Here is a 12,343-nt window from a genome sequence, read left to right on the forward strand (position 1 = left end):
TCTTTGAATATATAACAAGAATCTCTGTATGTTACATTCATAGAAATATTCCCAATGATGTTTACATAAGTTTGTAAGATTATAAAAATTTCTTTAACATATTAAAAACTTAGCTAGAATGATATTTATTCTTTTTATAATTATTTAGTGAATTTGTCACTTTTACGCAGAATTGCATACACACAAACCTTAATAACAACCAAAAAAAATCAGCAATTGCCCAGTGGCATAGCGAAGGGGGTGCAAGGTGGATGCCCTGGGCACCACTCGCAGAGGGGTGCCCAAATGGTCTTCAAGACAAACTATATGTGTTTCTGGAGAATGGAGAGGGGCGCCAGTTATGTTCGCTACACCACTGCAACGATTTAACATTGTGTCTTTCAGCATAGATTAAAGTTAATTTTTTTATTACATTTATCTAATTTAGATTTATAAATAAATTTTATTGTTTACAGAATAAATGAAACTGGAAGACAGAAGGCTTCACCAGCTACTTGGGAATTTTAAAGGCATTTTTTATTTTTATCATTAATACTGTTTATATACAGCTTTGTATTTTGTATGGAATAAAACTTTCGTAATCTCTATAAAATATTTCATTGCAAAAATTGTTAGATAATTTCTATTTTTTAAATATGCTACAGAAAATGATTAAATTTCTTCTAAATGTCATGTTAAATTCTGTCAACAGTAAAATTTAATGATAATTTAAATGAACAAAGTTGGACCTGTCAGTAGGTTCCTGTGATCCAATCAACAATCACACCTAGGTGTTTAATTGAAGTGATGTCACTGGAACCTACCAGTAGGCCCTGCAGACTGACAATGGTAATGCCAGCTAGTTACGCTCATTCTGAATGATATACTCTAGTTTAGTTCACATTTCAAAATACATAATTTAAAAAAACAACTGTTATCAAGCACCATGCTTTATTAACCCCTTCTGGAGACAAGCATCTATAGTCTTTTAAGTCTTAGTTCTAAATTATGCCACTACAGCAATCAGCACCAGTCGTGGGAACTGGTTTTGCCAGTTTCAGATCGTAGTTACAGGTGGGTCTTGTATTTGTTCAGTCTTAGTTAATAATGGAATGCAGTATATCTTTATCATTTGTTTATCATACTGTTAATGTTGTTGAACTCGTTATATGTTAAATAAAATGGAATGTAGCTCGCATGGTTTAAAATATACTGGTACAATATTTGTGTTTTCTATACTGTATATAATTATAAATTATAAATGCTTTGTTCAAAATTATTAGTTAAAAATGGAAATAAAATAAATTTATGAATAGACACCCTGCTTAAAAATGAATTATTCTATAAAAAATTAATATTGTAAGATTATCAGATGGAATTACGAATAAAATAAAACATAGGGGGACTTAAAATTTGATATTTTTCCACAGAGAAGTGCTATTATTAGTAGTAATTGAACATTCTGTAATATGCGTAAGTATACAGCCTAACAAACATTACTGTTTGCATTAATTATAAATTCATTATGTACAGTACATGACATACACAATCATCATATTGTCTGGGTATTATTATTTTGGAAAGGATACTTAGAGAAAAAGACAGGGTTTGACTAAAACCTCCTATCACTCAGCCAATTATAGGTGGAGGGGACATAACGTTTGTTACGGGGAACTTCTTGGCATGTTTTTCTTTAATAACTATAACTTTGCAATTTCTAAACAAATTATAACATACTACATAATTGCAGTATAATTCCTTATATGCAGTATTTTTCAACATTAAATAGTAATATATTTAACATTCTTTCGTCCCATAAGGGCAGAAAGAACCAAATCTCAAGATGTAATTTTTATAATAAATAAAATGTCAAGTGGTTAAAAACCTATTATATGTTATACATTCTTGCATAGAATTCTTAAAACTGAATTTAAAGAATTCCAAGCAGAATGTCCCTCAGAATTCGTTGAACTTAGGATACTCAAAGCAATGTGCTCTTATTCTTCTGTGGAGGGCTTTGTCTGAAACTGACAAATCCAGTTCCCATGACTGGAGCTGTTTGCCGTAGCGGCATAATTTAGAACTAAGATTTACCAGGGCTCTAGACCAGTGATTTTCAACCACTGTGCCGCAAGATTTTTGATACGTGCCACCACTGCGAATACCGATACATAAGTGACGTCAGACAAGTAGTTCAAGAGGGCGTGTTCAGAAATTGTAAGTGGTGTTACCGGTAGTTACGAAGGCGTTCAGAAAATGTGATCTAAATAACCAACCACATTTAAAAATCACTTATGATGTCACCGGTTGTCCTGCTGTACTTACCGAAGTAATTATGTGTGCCGCCAAATTTTTGAATTTAAAAGTGTACCATGATGAAAAAATGGTTGAGAATCACTGCTCTAGACATTTGTGGCAATATCGCCCCTAGGGGTCTGTTAGGCATGATAGGAGGCCTCTGTCGCCTCCTATCTCTGTTCTGTATACACGCACCCTCGACCCTGTGAACACAGAACTGGGGGCATTACTACTAACAGGTGATCCAAAAAAGTTTGAGACACACTGCTCTACGTAATGAAATAAGAACGGAGTCAGACAGATGTCGCACAGTCACGAGTGGTACCGTTATAGATCCTAGTGGCAAAATTGTAACTATTTTTGAAACAGCATACTTGTTTCGTATCAAGATAAGTGCCTACAAAAATTTATCGGTCCATAGATCAATAAAAAGCCTGTAGAGTGATCTAAAAGAATATACTTTAATTATAGAGATAGTGTACAAATCTCAACAAGCATTAACATTACATGGTTTAGTGGCATCAAATACCAATTGATGCCATTGTATATCATTTGGTTATTTGAAACTGTCCAAAAATTATCTCAGAACTGTTATATTTTTATTAGACAATAAATGATTATTGTATACGGCAGGATGATTCAAGTCTTTATGAGACGCACTCGTGATATATATACAGTATATTCGCAGCTTGTTACGATCTTTTCACGTATTTATACATGCATTCAATTAAATAATACTTGACCTTTGTATAGAGACACTTCAGAATCACAATCTACTTTCATAGGATTATTAAAAATAGATAAGCAAAATACAAAGAAATTTCACAGAAACACGGGATTCGAACCCCATTATCTTCGGATTAAAAGTCGAACGCGCTACTCTCTGCGCTACAGGAACACGTAAGTAGTATTACTTTTACAAAGAATAAATCACTTTCGTAACTCAAAATCGCTAGTTAATTATATTTGTACAGTAACATACAAATAATATATGTAGAGATATATATTACCATTTGTGAGATGACATTTCGATAGGAATTTTGTTAGGTTTACGCGACATAAATGCTCCAAATAAGAAAAAAGTTATCGCCGAAGAGAGGAGCACAGAGATTATCAGCCACATATTGAAAGTCATAACGATCAGCATTATCAGGTAACTCAGGACGGTCTGAATGACATGAAAGATTGTTTGAAATAGATGATATTTAATTCTGAAAGTATAAAAAATATATATTAATATACATATCAAAATAATATTATTTCGGTAAAAAATCATTTTGAAATTTAATATTAAAATAAAGTCTATAAATATATTCATAATGCTTGCTGTCTGTCGTCACGGCTGCCTACAAGAAAGTGTAAGAAGAATACGTGCCCATGATCTCGATTACCTCGCAATGGAAATTCATAACGGAGTATCATTTGCTACGAGATCAAAATTTGTGAGGTCCACACAAACTGTTACATTAAGGATGATATAGACACTACGCACGGTACACTTGGTAGCCGTGTAGAAAGCGCTGTGATCGTTTCCAAGATGGCGGCGTTCATAATGTGCCGTAGGACAGAGCCTTACAGAACAGTTTCGTCGTCTAACCTAATACCTGACGCTCCCGATTCAACATTAATTAGAAAAGAAAATTCTACAGGCTTTTACTCTACGGACTCATTTTGGAACACCCTGGGTTGGCGCCCGTAGCACTTGGCCCCTCGCTCTCCCTAGTTACGTCTCTGTCCGTAAAACAGTGGATTTTTATAACGATGTTTTATTTTGTATCGTTTCTCGAAGAGAAAAGTGGGTTTACAAATTGAATAAAAAATTAAAAATATATCTGAACATGTAATTTTCATTATTTGATGCACGATTTTCGTAACTGCCATACAGGGATCTATGTCCAACTTTTAGTAGATAATATCTTAAACTTATAATTATACAGTTTATTTTACAAGAATATATTCTGTTTTAAAGAATTACGCGTATTATTTGCTGAGAAAAGAATAGAAATTTATCGGAAAATGTTCATAAGATCAATTTCCAGCATCGCCAGCTTTTGTACTCTACTTTGCATCGTGTGTCATGATAACTAAGAAAGTCTTTTTTTTTAATACTCATCACATGTTCAACTAGCTCTGCATGTTCATCACACTGATTCAGCTGTATAGAGAAAGATAATGCCCAATAAAGCTCCTCCAGAACATCTATAATAGACATTTGGATGTTGAATCGGTAAAAATGTTAGGCTGACATTCTGGAGCTCCGAGATCCCCAGGAAGTTTTCATAGGTTGAGACGCAAGTACAACCATACAGCTGCTCTTATTAGAGAGGTTGAGACGCAAGTACAAACGTTAAACTTGTACGGCAAGCAGAAGTACACGTTTGACGTTTTAAGTCCAAGTAAAAGACCTTGCGTTCACAGCATCACGTGACTCAGTGAACGTCGCGCATTGACTCACGGGAAATTTATTGAAAAATTAGTGGATACATTTAACATCGAGGGTTACAAGCAGAGGTAAATAAACAAATTAAACGTTTTAAAGTATTTATAGGATATTTAATAACACTAAATAATTATTTTTAATTAGCGTGGTGTCTCCTACCGTACGATCGGACGATAGGACTACCTCATACTTTTGTTCAGGGAAGTAGTGGCTTATGTAAATTCGAAAGCTGCTTGAAAAATTAATTTTTAGAAAATTTACAAACGTATTACGCTGTTGATGGCCGTGGAAGAACAAACCTACCTTAAGATAAGCTATTATAAAGACAAATATATGTAAATTCTATAGGCACTTCGCATCACTTGCAAAAATTGAATAATTAAGTAATTTCTGGATTAAAATCGTCTGTTTCTTTACAATATTATTCGTAAATGATTAAATAATCATTATTTTAATAAACTACGTCATAATTTTAACCACAAACACACACACACAAAAAAAATGAAGAAGTTTAAGCCGATCGTCTACTCACCATTCTAGACGTAGCAAACGCCGTTATCGACCGTATAGATTTGCCAGATGGCGGCTCTCGTCCGTCCGCCGTTCAGGCAGACGTTTTGAGCTGAATACGTGCACCTCAACCTCTTTAAATTGTAGGCCTGAACGAACCCATAAAAGGCATAACAGTAATCCCTTATAGTTCCATTTGTGCGAAAAGAGTTACAAAAAAAAAAGACCATTCATGAGAAGTTTATAAACAAGTTTTACATAGGGCTTAGTCAAACAAAACAGAGGACTTGAACGGGTCATGTTGAATGGATTCACATTCTGATTAAAATTATTTATGAGAATAAATTGAGATACAGATTGTATTCGAATTGGATTTCTCGAGGCAATAGAAAAATCTCTTGCATTTTGAATTGCTCTTAAAAATGGAATTAATTGTCTTGTAAAAACAGCCCTTTATGATTTATATTTAACAATCATATAATTGAATACAGGAACGTTCGTAAAATATATGGTCCTTAGTAAATTTTGTTACCATGGAGCAAGGATGGCGAACCTATGGCACGCGTGCCCAAAGTGGCACGTAAGAGAAATCATCTGGAACGTATTGTAACATATGATTTCTGTCTTCTTCAATTATCCTTTCTGTTTATCACCTGATGATCTTTTTTTTTCAATCTGATTTATTACACTTTATTCGAATTAAAGCGTATTCGTTTAATTCCTTTAAATATCATTATTCGAAGTCTAAGACATTGGCACGCATTAACATCTTTGAAGCGAAGTATGCTTACAATATGGCACGCGGACTCAAAAAGGTTTGCCATCCCTGCCGTAGAGAAAGGTCTACTATAACATCTGACCATTATCTTTCCAAGATCAAGGAACATGTCTTGTGCATAGTAGCGTAACGATCATGCATGGTAAATGTTAACCAATTGACATAGGAGATCTGGATTCCAATTCGATCTATACCACAATAATCAATCATGGTGTACTTCTAAACAAGTAACTGAGTCATTTACCTAGTTGTTGTCTAGAAGCATCTGTGAGCAGTACGAGTCAGGGCATCATTTTCATTCCTCAACATGCTGGTCGGGCCCATTGTAACAAGAGTAATTGTAGGATGCCATGTATTTGGGCAGCAGCACATTGCCTTACCATATGTTGCTACCTTGGAATTAGTTCTCATAAAAATGTTAATATGATATAATTTTACCTCTTCCAATCCTGAACAGATCTTCTAACTTTTGCGATAATGGCTTTCTCAGAAGTGATCGATGGAGATTCTTTCCTTTTAAATATTCTTTTATTATTTTCGAATAACTGTAACACGCGCTTTCGGAAAATCTTTATGGTTTCATACAGTAATACCATTAATGATACCATAAGGCAAATACCCAGCATTTCTATAAAGTACAAAAATACACTTTCAATTTAGAAAATACTTGAATAAATGGCGAGGTTGAGGCCGAAGTTTTAAACGCGAAAACGTGTACGTCGGACGTTCAGCGCCGCTTTCCTGTAAGCCTAGAAGTTTGACGATGGCGTTTGGAAAGTCAGTGGAATCATGCTCGACATTCCAAACGCCATTGTCAAACTTCTAGGCTTACAGGAAAGCGGCGCTAAACGTCCGACGTACACGTTTTCGCGTTTAAAACTTCGGCCTCAACCTCACTAATATCTAAAAAATATTTTTTAAAATAGTATTTAAAAATGAAAATAATGACTTTAATTACAGAGGTTGTAATTATTTTAAAATTTAATTGTTAGCCTATCTGAGCCTGTGAATTTTTATAGAATTATAACGATCTATGCATTGGCGTAGCCAGGATTTTGTTATGAGAGGGGCCTAGTAGAGGCTGTAATTTTCTGGAGAGGGGCACCAGGTTAACTGGGCGGCCGTGCCCACCCATGCCCTTCCTGGCTACGCCCATGGATCTATGTAAAGAAGAGTGGCTTTCTGTTACGTGAAAGACTAAATTTTGAGGCCTTCTCTGTGTGAGGATCAATTGGATAACATGAGTTGTTCTTAAAGTATGTCTCTGTTAACTGACCTTTTTCATTTTAGGGCTCTTTTGTCATTACCCCAGTTAAATGGCTTTGATAGTCTTTTATCTGTCTAGGCAGTGTCTATTATTATAAATATGGAAATGCTTTTATAGATATTTTTGCTCTTGTGCAGGCTCTGTTACACAGAAAGTGCTGTTAGGTGTTTGTCCAGATCTTCTCATTTACGGGACTTGTAAAACCCGGCTTGTGGCCACTTATTCTTTTCTGCAAGACATCTTTAGTGCTGCTCGAAGCAGTAATCTAATGGTTTATTCCTTATGAGTTTATAGAGAATGCATATATAAGGTCACATATTGAGTACGTGTAAATAAGCATGTACAGTACAGTATAAACATAAATAAACACACAGGGGTGATTTAAATGTTCTGATTCACAAAATGAAACATTATTATAATCATTTAAGTAGAATATTGAGTAGGAAATACTACAACGTTGAATATTTATATAAAGTATGCAATATTTATAATTAAATGGATGATATTTACCTTCAACACTTGATATGGAAAGATTATAGAAGAGCAAATTATTCAGTTTATAATCGAACACCAAATAAGATTTAGAATTCATCTAATATATAAAAATAATTATAAAATTGTTGTCAAATTATAAAATCTTTTAAAATCATTTAAAATTAACTTACTGATGATCGTTCCGTAGAAGACTCCATATTTACTTCTTTTTAAAGTTCTTATCTATATAATAATATTTACATTTATTTGAAGAGTGTCGATCAGAGGTCAATCAATATTTTACTATAAACATAATTAATTCGATGCTTAAATGATGTATTTTATAATATTTAATAATTATACTGGTTAAAATTGGGATAAAATAAAATTAAGAACATTATAATCATTTTCAATGTTATAAAAATGAATTTTAAAATTGTTAAATTGACAAAATAAGTTGTATGGCGAGTAGTGAATAGCCTCGTATATATAATAGCTTAGGTCTTGTTCATAAGTATGAAGCCAAAGACACGTGGTCTGTGAACCTTGAGTTATATTAAATATAATTTAAATCTCTCACCGTAAGATATTTAACATTTTGCAATGTCTAAATCCTCTAGGATCTAGCTAATAATGGTATAGCGACAAGTATATCTATATATTATTTGTGCAACTCTGTGGTCTTAAAAGAGCGAGGCCCCTTGCAACCGCTGAAGTCCCCACCGTCCGGACCGTTTGTTTTGAGTCACACGTCCTTACAACACAACTATATGAACCCGCGATTCGTACAGATCGGATTTAATATAAAGGGATCAGAACGACAAATGACATATTGTCTCTTTTCTCTTTGCTTATTATTGTTACTGTGCAAATCTACTGAACACCACGGAGTCCGATAGCCGGAAACGTTTTTATGCATACGACTCATCGGCAAATTATACGGTTAATTATAGTAATTTATTAGAATAGGTTAGGTTAGGTTAGAACGTGCGTCCCCATTGTTTCAGAGACGAGCCGCCATGTTCGCTACCATAGGTAACATTAACCAATTATACAAGTACGAGATACCTTCTCTATTTAACAATTACTTTTTCTTGCAAATTCGGAACATGTACTCATTGCAAGTATTCACTAGAAAAAAAAAAAAAAAAAAAAAGAATTTGCAATTACTAGGACGACTTTTATCTTACGTGTATTCAAAGTACTGTATATACGAAATGTACAGTGTTTCGTTTTTGTGCGTAATAACTAGGCGAAAAAGCATTTCGTATATCTTAATAAATCTAACTATTGCCGTATACAACTTATGAAAGGTCACACTTAAAAAATATAGACTTTTAAATAATTATAATTACTGCAATAATTAGATTTACATGACTGATGATTATTTATTGTGAAATTGACAATTACCTTTGTTAGTTCGTGTGTTGAATATTGTACGATAAGCATTCGTATTGTTTGGTGGATATTAAAAATAATCATGTAGGATTTGTATGGCGAATTGTCTGAACAAGCGCGAGTAAAGACGAGGATAAAGAACACAAGAATAGTTAAATCTTGTATCAATAACACATCTAATGCAAAAGATATATAAAAAAATACAATAAATACAAATGTTTTTCGGTTATTTATAAATTAAATAGTATTTACTGTCTTCACATTGACAGAAATAGAAGTAATTGTCTTTAGAAAAGACGTCAAAATGCTATATTTACGATATTTACATATAAAAAGTTTTAATTGGTAAATATGCCAATTAAAACTTTTTATAACGATTTTACTAAACGGCGTTCAGTAACGTGATGATAATTTAAAATTTAGTTTGATATAAACATAGATGAAGCCATTGTTTCGTTACATTATTGTTTCTAACATCAAAGTTTACGGCGATTTCCTCTACAGCAATTTTGCTAAATGGTATGATAATAGGCCTACAGTAAGATATAAATGGACTATCTATATTCATGCCATAGTTATCCCGTAGAATCTGTAGACATCTTTCCAAATGTTTCAGCCGAAGCAGTTCTATCACACAACGTGGTAGTCACATACTCTGTTCCATCTATAAGGAGTAAGCACGAAATTGTTTTTAGAAGAACCCTACAATTTCCTCATTCCTTAGAAATAAAAAAGATGCCATTGAGAGAAAACAGTTCCTCGGCCGAAACAACTGGAAAGGTTAGAAATGTACAAAACCTGCGGGAGATGGACCGTAGTTGACTTCAAGGAGACAGACTATTTCGTCGGGCTAGAGAGCGCAGAAAAAGTTATATGTAAAGGTTTTCTTTCCGATAGTGAAACTAGTAGTATTTATCACGTCTTTCTTAATTACGCACAATTAACAGAGACCGAGATTAAAACAGTTCACTTTATTTCGCCCATTTAACAATGCATTTCGGATTGGTAAATTTCCAATCCCTCTTCGGGCTCACGGCTTTAGTTCTAAAGTTGTTGTCTACAACATAACGAACAAAAGGCTAGTTCATCTTAAGAACTTTTCAACTCTTTATGCCCTGTGTGCACTAAGGTTTTTCGGTTAATGTTATCTATGGTTTCAAGATGGCGCTCGTCTGATTCCAGCAAGGACACAGTGGGGACACACGTTCTAGCCTAACCTAACCTATTCTAATAATTTTGTTGGTAATAATTATGGTAATTTATTAAAATAGGTTAGGTTAGAACGTGCGTCCCCACTGTTTCCCTTCTTCTATTTGCTGGAATCAGAGACGAGCAGCCATCTTGGAACCAAAGGTAACATTAAACGGTTTTTCTAACGGGATCCCAGTAATCCTAGCTGTTTTTTAACCCGGGAAATCTCACAAATTTCTTAAAAGTTTACTTTTTACTTCATTTTTGTTAAGGTTGAGGAAAATTTACAAATATAAAGTATAATTAATTAACCACTAAATTCTCAATTTTTTCGTTATACTGTGTTCAAATAAGTGTTCGAAATTTATCGGGAGGAAAACTTGGTGTCTCATTGAATTTAATTTCGAGCTCATTTATTATTATATTTACTGTTTTATTCTTTGTAATAAAAATATTTTGGTCTCTGTCACAATTTTTATTATTACAGTGCATCAATAAAAATTTAAAACAGAAGATTCAAACATAAAATATTTTGTCCAGATATAACAAAAAAAAATTTTCTTCTATTGCTGCCCCTGGAAGCGTGCCACCCTATGGCCAGGCATACTCGGCGTACCCCCCTTTTTTTTTTTAACTCTTTCCGCCCTGTGGGCACTAAGAGGGCCTCTTTTAGTATGCCCATTATGGGTTCGGCCAGGCCCACAATGGGGCGACCGGGTGGTGAGGGACGGGGCCCGACATATCCGAACGGACCACCCCCCGAAAAATTCCTGGGGATTATTCGACCCGTTCGGATTCGATCCCGGGTCCCCCAGAGCGGTAGGCTGCCACCTTTACCGCTCGGCCATCCGGCCGTCCGGCGTACCCCTTAATCCGTCATTGCTCGCGGCCACTTTTACCAAACAATAGCTCATTAAGTTTAACTGTAGCATCAGAAACTTTCGGGTTCACAACTTTAAGGTTATTAAAGCGTTTCTGCAAACTAGGCAAATTAAGTGTTAACTAGGAAAAGAAAAAAAACAAAAGGAGATATATAAATTAAAATACATAAACCTGTACTTAATTTATGGGTTTTTAATAATAACAATATCAAGTAATAAAGAAAATATTTGCAAAAAAAAAAAAATGATAACAATCCTTAAAAATACATTAAACTAACCCAAGAGAAAATATCCGGTATTAAATTATTTAGATCAAAGTTTGTTAAAAGTGCATTCAAATCTCCGCTGTGATCATCTATGAAATCCATTAGGCCATCATTTGACCCTCCAAAAAGTTGTCTCGAATCATCATCAACTGAGAGTTCGGCTTTCTTCTCCTCGTCCAATGAAACATCTTCCTTTATTTCTTTCTTCGACATTCCCCGTTGTCTACGGTGGCAATTCCTAAAATAAATAAAATAACTAAAGTATAATTAACGAAAGTTATTAATTAATTAACTAATTAATAAAAAAAAACTTTACAGAACATTTAAAACGACTAATAATACAATTTTAATTCATTTAACTTGTCTTCAACAAGTAACATTTAAAAATTTCACTTACAATAGAAGGAGACAAGACTAGCAAATCGAAGTATAAACATTGAAAACAAAATATTAGATTAATGCCTATCAATTTAGAAATATAAATATTATAGGAAATTGTTAACTTACCGAAAAGAACCACGAGAAGGAGGATGTTTTTCATGTCGCTTTCGGTTTGTTGTTCGCCGAAATATGCTTTCACTGCAGTTTCCCATACCTTTTTTATAACTAAACTCTACGTAGACTTGTGAGTTTAGCGCTATTTCTCCTCCTATCGGTTAATTAATCCATAAGTATGACATTGCAGATGGTATGGCGCGCTTCCTCTTTCGTATTATTACGTTTCCGGTAGTTATGCTTTACGTACAGTATTTTCACGGAAATAGTGTTGTAAATAGTAGTACCGAATGAGTTATTACATTATTTTGTACTTCTAACCTTTCTATTGTATTAAATTATAGTGTTGTTGGATTTATATTTACA

General features: G+C 33.9%; 1 long non-coding RNA gene across 1 annotated transcript; it reads right to left on the reverse strand.

Moving 5' to 3' along the window:
• Nucleotides 1–3,277: 3,277 nt before the first annotated feature.
• Nucleotides 3,278–7,914, reverse strand: LOC136987377 (uncharacterized). The gene is made up of 3 exons (XR_010882610.1): nucleotides 7,783–7,914; nucleotides 6,444–6,633; nucleotides 3,278–3,488 (listed from the first exon to the last, which is right to left on the reverse strand). It is a non-coding gene; the product is annotated as an uncharacterized lncRNA (long non-coding RNA).
• Between the last annotated feature and the right edge of the window lie 4,429 nt (nucleotides 7,915–12,343).

The sequence above is a fragment of the Centruroides vittatus genome, unplaced genomic scaffold (genome assembly GCF_030686945.1).
Source record: "Centruroides vittatus isolate TY-2023 unplaced genomic scaffold, ASM3068694v2 scaffold_1519, whole genome shotgun sequence".
NCBI classification, from domain to species: Eukaryota; Metazoa; Arthropoda; class Arachnida; order Scorpiones; family Buthidae; genus Centruroides; species Centruroides vittatus.